Consider the following 8,989-nt stretch of genomic DNA (forward strand, 5'->3'; position numbering starts at 1 on the left):
TGTCTAGACCCTGATGGCCCCATGTACTGGCTTTCTTGCTCCAAGACGGGTAGTAGCAGTGCTCTCATAGAACTGTTGTGTGAACAAACACGTCTGAGATTGTGAGAAACTTGAAGGTAGCAATGACAAAGATCATGTGAAAACCTCAGGAGAAGAGTCACTGCCACAGTACAAATAAGGAGCAGCAAAGCAGCTGTGAGTGATCTAGGAAAATAAACATGGCCCTATGCTACCTACAGGGCTTAAATTACTGCTATTGATGCACAACAAAGAATGAGACCTTTTACAGCTATAGAGGTGGCAGTGAGAAAGGGGGGACTCCTCATGTGGCACCCCCAGTTCCTTGCATGGAAATGGACGCTGCCAGAGTTTTTGTGGGGGTCTGCCCCAAGGCATCACATCGTGTAGTACTTCAAGGGGATAAGAATGACAAGCCTCCTTCTTTTACTCCTTGCCCTTCCTCCCTGTGTCCTCTGTGGCCTATGTTCTATTTAAATAGGCTTTTTAGTTTTTTTTCTCCACGAGTATATCCATTTATGATGATTTAGCCCTAAGAAAATACTTAAGGATTTTGTCCAAAACTAATACACAAATGCCAGGAAGGACCTTTAACCATAATACTTCTATTTTTCCTTCCTTAAAACTTGGAGAAATTGAAATATCTGTCTTCATTACAAACTAAGCACCTACGGAAACTTGGAAGATACTGGATATATCCCCTTATGAGAAAAGTAAATGTCTCATCCCGGCAGACTGTGCCTTCCCTACAACCTATTCGTACCTCACCAACCAATATATTTTATCTTCATATGTGGTTGAAATAGGGAAGATTTCTGGGACTTAAACAGGCAAATAAAACACATCCATCTTCCAATGAGCACATAGGAAGTTATTATGAGCCAGTGGGCTAATAGTGAAACACACTGAAGTACAAGAAAAGGAAAATCTGAACGAAGAAATTGCTTAAGTGTGCTTTATCCTGAAGTTTCCTACTGAAATTTTGTTCCTAACTAGCTGTCTGACATTTTTACCTTTTGCTTTGTAAGGCTGACAGATGAAACTTTAAGGTCCATGGAATATTTTTAGTAGTAACAACACATAGATGCTGGCAGGGTGTCTAACAATGGCATGTTTGTTTTGGTAACAAGATTTGAAGAATGTATTATTTATAATGCTCTGATATGTGCATGTGGCAGAATGTGCTCTGGCTCTATGCAGCAATATAAGAACAGAAGTGATTTCTTGTAGCCTGTCTGTGCAATGCTCCCAGATGCCAGCTGCTTCTGAGGCCACGATTTCTTATGCAGTTGGAAACAGGAAAGTCAGTGAAAGATATGCCTCTCTGGGCTGCTCGTTCCCACTCCATGCCCTCTCCCTGTTCCACTGTGGGTGTGTATGCCTGTGCTAGGTCTTGAACCAGCCTGAAGAGTTAGTTAAGTTTAAAACTCACCTGTAAGAAACCCAAATGATAAAAATAAACCAAAACTCATGTTTAACTGCTTATGTATGTTCTTATGCTTGTGCTGCTGTTGTAGATCAGGGTTTTTGCTAGTAGTCAGCAATGCATTCCCAGCCAGGAGGAGGCTCTTGCTGCTCCTAAATTTTGCTGCTTTGATGGGGTCTAGAACAGTGTTTCTTTTTGTTCTACGTTCTTAACAACAACATATTCTCAGTTGCTTACAGGCAGATGGCCACTTTAGCCCCTTCAAATTGCCTGTGACATCAGTGTAAAGCGTAAAGATGCTAGGCATAAGCCTGGTCTCTCAGAGGCAGGTAGTTGTGATGAGTCTCCTGACGAATAAAAGTGAATGGTAATAATTTAAAAGAGGAAGCGTTTCTGTGTATCAAAGCCTTGGATATAACATACTATATATCTAACATAGTTTTATTCAGTATAGATAAATAGAACAAAAATAGTGTAATCCCATTGCCAACATTGAGGAATACAGATTTCAGAAAGGGAAAGTGCGATTACGATGTTATTCAAGATATTAAGCTTTTCACATCTCTGCAAAATGTGTCTATGTGTATGTATATTAATATTTAAATATATATTTATGAGTTCTTTTGGCTAATACATTTGTAAAGTTTAGATTTCTCATCTTCAGCATTTTCCAGTATCCTTTCTTTTATGTCTGACTCTCCACATTAAGAATAACTTTATTTTTTTTTTTAGCAGACAAAATCCTCTACTAGCCCTCCTCCTTGACAATCTTTTTACATTTTTCCTTATCTCTTCTTTTGTGTCTATTGTCTGATTGTACCTCTTTCACAGGCTTCTACTCAAGGTTAGTGAAATTAAACATTAGCTGGCTTAATATGTAGCTAGTAACAGTAGCATATCTACCAAGATTAGCTTCCAGATTTTGGTTGTCTCAAATTTCTTCTTTTCCATTTTCACTGTTTTAAGACAGCGTTGTTTGAGGACTTCACGACCCATCTTCTTGAATGCTGCCTATAAACAGTTTCCCTACAAAAGACCCTGTGATAATTTATTTCCTGACAGATTGTAGCCCAAGTAATTTTAATACATCACTTGCTGTAGGAAAGTGATTTACTTGTTTGAGAATATTTCATGTTCTTTAACTTATAATGGCACATATATTGTAGATCCCATGTTCATCTCATATGCTACAAGATCTCTATATTCTAAAACACACTGTAAGCATCAGAATGACAGAGTAAATTTTGGGCAGTAGTGTTGGACTGTTATGAAGGCAGGGAGAAAAATGGTATTCCTGCCATGAATTCTTTTGAAGATAGCAAAAATGGGAGTTGCTAGGACATTTTGACAGAAACAATGCAGATAGAGGAGTAAATGAGGAGCCTGGTCAGAAACCTTATAGGTTTGTGTAGGAAAGCCATTTAGATGTCTGTGTTAATCTGCTGATGTGTGTGACAGGGAATATCAGACCACAGTTGCTTCCCTTCCACGTAGCAGTCTGATGGGTGAGAGAGGAGTTCTGCAGAACTTAATTTTCTGGGCTGGCTCTTACAAAGCAATGTTACAAGCATCTAGACTGGTCTTGCATGCAATGCTTCCACACAAACAAGGTCTCAGTAGTTGGCCAGACTTGTGCCTCATGCTTTATTTGCTAGTCCTCTTTTACTGGATTTTCCCAAGCAGAGATACAGTATATTGAAAAGCCCAATTAGAAGCTGCTGCTATGATCCAGGGCTTCTGAACTCTGGCAGTCAGAGAAAAGCCATAGATGTGACACCTAAGTGCCTGGGATCAACGCAGGCCTTTTCAAAACAACAAACTTCTGTTACAATTAGATCAGCTTGTTTAAACCCTGTTGAAGCAGGTTCAGCTCAGAGCAGCACTTGGGACAAAGTCCCCTTGTCTGAAACAGTCTTTACACCTGTGCACAGTCAATAAGATCTGCAGACATCATTAGGACATTAGACACCTCTGATGAGATGTGACTGCGCACATTGTGCACAGCAGACAGTCATGACTGCCTCTTTCACAAAGACTTGTTCTGAGTGACCAGCCGTAGTGCCAGCAGCCTGCTGCCAGCCTCACGCAGCAGGACAGTCACACACACACCTCTGCCTGCCATAACCCACATCTCATGGCTCGTAGCCCAACAAAAGTGTGGCTAGGGACCACTAGAACTGTCACTTCATGCGACATTGGTCTCTGCTACTGACTAATGATCTTTTCTGTACTGAAGCCTGTGTTCTGCTTTGACATACTCTGTCATTATTCTCTGTAAACCTGTCTTATCCTTTGCCATTTAGCTGCTGCAAATGAACATTATCCAAAGTTTATCAACAGTTTTTGGATACTTTTTTACTTGCAGCATGCCGTAGGGTCTACTAGCAAGTCCAGGTGCTGCTAAAAGATAGTATGAGAGCTGCAGGCTGGGGGCTTTTACCATTCTGGGCTTTAGCAGCTGAAGCTGCCACCTTCTCCCCATGGACAGAGCCAGAGTATTCTCAGGTGATGTTTTCTTCTCATCCAAATGGTTTCCCATGGGTAATTCATGCAAAACCAGAATCCAGCTGCTGGACTATTTCCCCATTTCAGGTAACTATTTTCAATATTACTTAACAGGCTGTTGTCAATCAATTCTAATTTAGTACTTTTTTTCATTACTTTTCTCCTCATCTAGGTCTAATTTTCACAATCCATCTCCTTTCTCTTCGGTTGCTCTATAATGTACCTCATTAGCTTTAATATTCTTCAATATCTTACCTATTTGGGGGCCTTTTTCAATCATGGCTTCTTTTTCATCCCCATTCATGCTAGAATCCATTTTATGCACTGTTTCTTACTGCCAACCAACACCTTGGACCCTAATTGCTAACCTTTTTACAATGACATCTGATGTATTTTCTGTTTGATGCATATTGTTTCTGAAGAACAAACTGTTTCTGCAGCATGCGAGCCCTCTTAGAAATTAGCTACTCTTTAGGCTGCCCTGTGACACAATATACCCAACCAAGGCTTCAAAGCAAGAGAGAGAAGTCTGGGCAAAGATAAAGCAGGGCCTTTGTTAAAAAGAGTGTTTCTGCATCCATCTTATTCCAGGCAAAACTCTGATAATCCACAGTACTATAGCTTTCATGTGCTGGGGCACCATGCCAGTGTTGCAACTGCTGCAGAAGGTAAGAACAAAGAGGGCAGATAAGGAGTTGTGCTGAGAGGGGGTGGGGGGAAGGGAGGAAAAAAAATCTTCTGCGTTCCTGGAATGATTGTGACACCATCATAATAATTCGGAAATAATTATATTTGTTATCAGTCAACATAATTTCCTGCAGTTCTACACACAACGTCGTTTTCCTTTTCCAGCAGTCAGGCTGAACAAACGGTTCTGTTCTTGTTATTATTTTAGTACGAAGCAGAGTAATGTTGGTTGAACTAATAGTATAAACACAAGGATATCACTTATAAGTGCCTGAAGATTGGCACTTAGCCTATTGTTTCCCAACATGATGCAACCATATTTGTTCATTATCACTTGATCTCTCATATTTTGCTGTAAAATGCCACAGTGCTGTTGTGTTGTAAGGACAAACACTGCAATATGGTTAAAGACTAACTCTGTTTAAGTTATTATCCAGAGCCCATTACTGTAGTATTGGGCTGCATAAGAGAGTCTATTTGGTAGATGAAAGAAAAATAATACAAAACCAGTATCATGCTGTTTATTCAAATGCCATAGGCTAGAGCTCTGTGTATGACACATTTAAAATGACTGATGGATTTTAGCTCACTGTTTAGGAGAGAGGATGCAGTCCCCCCTGCTGGGGCACGCAGGGTGGCTTCCTTCCTCCAGACAGATCCCTGGCTCCCCAGAGGGACAGGCAAATCCCTGGGGAGGCAGGTCATGTCACCTAACGTTTTCCTTTGAGACTCTCAGAGAAGGAAGCCGGCTTTAGACCAGGCCATTTAATTCCCAGGAGTTTTGCCATCAGGGATGGAACCTGCTCCCTACCTTTGGACAGCAAACGTAAGACTTTTGAGGTGCTGCCAATTCTCTCCAGCATTATTTTCAATTGCTAGACATCTTGTAAATATGCTCATAGAGGCTCACAAAAACCAAGAGAAACTTCCTACCATTTATTCTCCTACTGAAGTCTCTAGTAAGCATACTGAACTCAAAGGAAGTCCTGCTGAACAGAAATAACTAGCTCATTAACATAACTGGGTTAGAATTTAGTCCTTTATGCTTACTGTAGTTGCCTTACAGTCTGCTTTTGTTGTTGCTCAGATATTTCCCATTGTCATATAAAATGATTAATGTATAAACATAAGAGAAACAAAGAGTCTCAGGTATTGCTGGTGAGTTTATTGGAAACTAAGTACAAGAAAACTAGGGCTGAAAAATGCACATAAATAAGAACAGCTTTTTTTTTTTTTTTTTTTTTTTTTTTTTTTGGATATACATAGTCATAAAAGGAAAGGAAACTGGTTCTAACTCTTTTGTTTCTTCCCTCTGTAATACAGGTCAGTTAATATATTTACTCGTATGTATCTCCAGTCTGGTTTTCCATATGCAGTAAAGAGAAGCATGCAGCCTTTTTCTGAAATGTCATGAAAGATTACAGTGTAGGAGGTTTCATGAAGCATGATACAAGGATCTTGGCTGGATATAGACTCATATAACATTTTTATTAGAGATGTGGGAGTGGAAAGGTATCATGCTGATTGAATTCACAGGTGTTATTAAGTTAGGAGACATGATGCGTACTAGTACAGACAATTATGTAACGGAGAGGTTAACAAGTAGTGAAATAAGGCTCAACTTAGGCAAAGGTTATGTGGGATAAGCCTTACTAAAAACCCTTGTTAAGGTCAAATTCATCACATGGCTTTAAATGTTTTTAAGGAACGATGTTTAAATTTGTTGTTTTAGACACCTGACATCTTTAGGAAATCATTCAACTCAACTGCTGACTTCTATCACTGCAGATTCTTTTTGAAGTTTGTGCTGTGAAGACTTGGTGTAGAGTGTAAGAGTTTCCATGCCAGCCAGCTTCTTTCCCTTTAGTCTCATTTCAAAGTCACATTGATGAGAACAAACAAAATTTCTCAAGCAAGAACAATTGAAAACAAGCTAATGAGAGAGTTTTCTGTTAGTCAAATTGGCTGCTTCCTTACAGGGATGTAGCTGCTTCCGTGAAATAGACTCTTTAGAATCCACTACTAGATGTTATTTCTTTGATAATTGCCTTTATGTGAACAGAGATCCATACACAGAAAGTGCAAGAAACATCTAAGTGTGTCTGCCTATGAATTGCTGCGGATGAATTCTAAAAGTGTATGCTGCCTGATTGGAGAAACTGTTATATTTCTTACAATTTATGCTCTAATTACAGGCTTTTAATATTTTATAGAGCAATGGACATTCCACTTACAGGCTGATTTACAGGTAGGCTCAGAACCCTGTAGCTCCTATTGAACACAGTAGGATCAGGAGATCTCCACAAAACAGAGACCTTCCTCCTCTGATTTGTAAATTGGTGAGCAGCAAGTGAGAATCAATGTCTGCAAGCTTAGGCAGAGAGGAAGAAATTCTATGCAGTATGCAACTAATCAGTGGTGGAATCACTGCCATGGAAATTGCTGAAGTAAGCCCTTTGGGAGGATTAAAAAGGGATTAGGTGTCAGGAACAACATTTAAGTTTTGCAGCCTTACTACTAAAGAGTTACAAGAGTAATGAGGCCTCTTGCTTCACAGCTTAAGCTGATGATCTGTGGGGGTCAGGAGAAGATTGTCATCTCTATTATAAAACAGTCAACAGTTGAGATAAGCCATCATTGTTTTCATATTAATGTGTCTATAGGAATGAGAACACTATAGAACAAGAAAACAGCATTCCCCCCTTGTGTGACAAAATCTCTATTCTCATGAATGCAAATTTGTTCTCCTTTCTGTAATGCTTTTGGAGTATGACTTTCCTGAGAGGACAGTGAGGCAGTTATGTACAGAGGGAGAAGTGTTATAGTGAACTTGAATTTATTTCTGATCAATACAGCTGTACTGTATCAATAAAACTGTTCATAACTGAGCAGCAAAATGAAGATTTACACGGGCTAAGACATGACAATCAGTGTACGCCGGTAGTCACCTTATGCCTTTCTGTACAACACCTTCCTCAGTGGTAACCTACAGTATTTGTCCATTATGTACCAATGGTTAATGGCTTGTACCAATGTGCATCACTCAGCTGCTCACAGTAGCTGTCCTGTGCACTCATTCAAACTTTTCTCTTGCACACAGACATAGGCACACAGGCACTAACTTATTTTCTGTGCACTCAGGATGGCCTGGCAATGCATTTCCTTTTCCAGTGGGTCTGGAGGAAAATCTCAAGGCTTATGCTGAGCTGACAGGTGGAGGGCAGCAGTTCTAACCAAGCTGAATGACTGTTCCTCAAGATCATGAATAGACCTTCAGGCTTTGGGAGGATCCTTTCCACACTTGAAGAAAAAGGGTTTTGATATATGGGCTTTCTCATCACTGGGAAAAGGCAAGATGCAGCTTAAAAATGCTGTGTCATGCACAAGCAAAAGGGTCTTGGCTAGAAAAATCATAGACCGGCCTCCTTTCAGAAGTACTGAAGCTTTTCTTGAAAGTTGCTGTGCTTGATACATTCTCCTGCCAGACGTACACAGAAGCACAGGACCAAGGGAGGCAGCACCATAGACTTGACTTGACCTCCATGTGATAAGGTGGCTCTCAGATTGTCAGCTAAGACCTAATCAGCCTTTCTGTTTTTATTTACACCCATTATTACTAATGTACTCCTTGTTTCCCAGTGAACTGTTTACCTTGTTTCTGAAACCAGTTGTGGACATCAGAAGGAGCAAGTAACCACCAAGACACAAGCTGGGAGAGGTGAAATAATCACTTAAATGAAGACAGCAGGGCCCCACAGAGAAGACAGGTAGATCTACAGTGCTTTAAAACAGTAATTTAGAAAGAAATTCCCCTTTTAGCTCTGAATTCTTTGAAAGGATGTGATACAGTACATTTGTAGTTGTGAGATGCAGGAAAATTTAAAACTTGCTAAGTAAGAGGTTAGTGATGGTTTACAGGAGGAGCACTAATAGCTAAGCCTCTAGAAACCTTGAAGGGATGGGATGCCTCCGTGATTGGATTTTAGGGAAAAGGAAGAATTGCTAAGGAAACTAAGTACATGCTCTTAAATAAGATTCAAGAAGTGCCCTCACTTTGATTTGTGTCTTTGATATGTGGGCACTGTATCCTAACAATCGTTCCCTTTCAGTTCTTTGTAATTTAAGATTATTTTTATAATGCACCTTGCTATAGCATGCAAATGATGTAGTCTTGTGTGCAATTGTGTTATAAAGAAAGAACCATCTGAACCAAAATTAATACACAGTATTAAATCACATACTTAATCATTCATTTTAGTTTGATTTACTGAAGCTATTGTGTTCTTGTTCTGTATTACAGAAAAAATTTAACAAGACACAACATGTTTTTGAATACCACGATATGTAGTCTCA

Source organism: Coturnix japonica, chromosome 4 (assembly GCF_054131305.1).
Source record: "Coturnix japonica strain WE chromosome 4, WE-NBRP24, whole genome shotgun sequence".
NCBI classification, from domain to species: domain Eukaryota; kingdom Metazoa; phylum Chordata; class Aves; order Galliformes; family Phasianidae; genus Coturnix; species Coturnix japonica.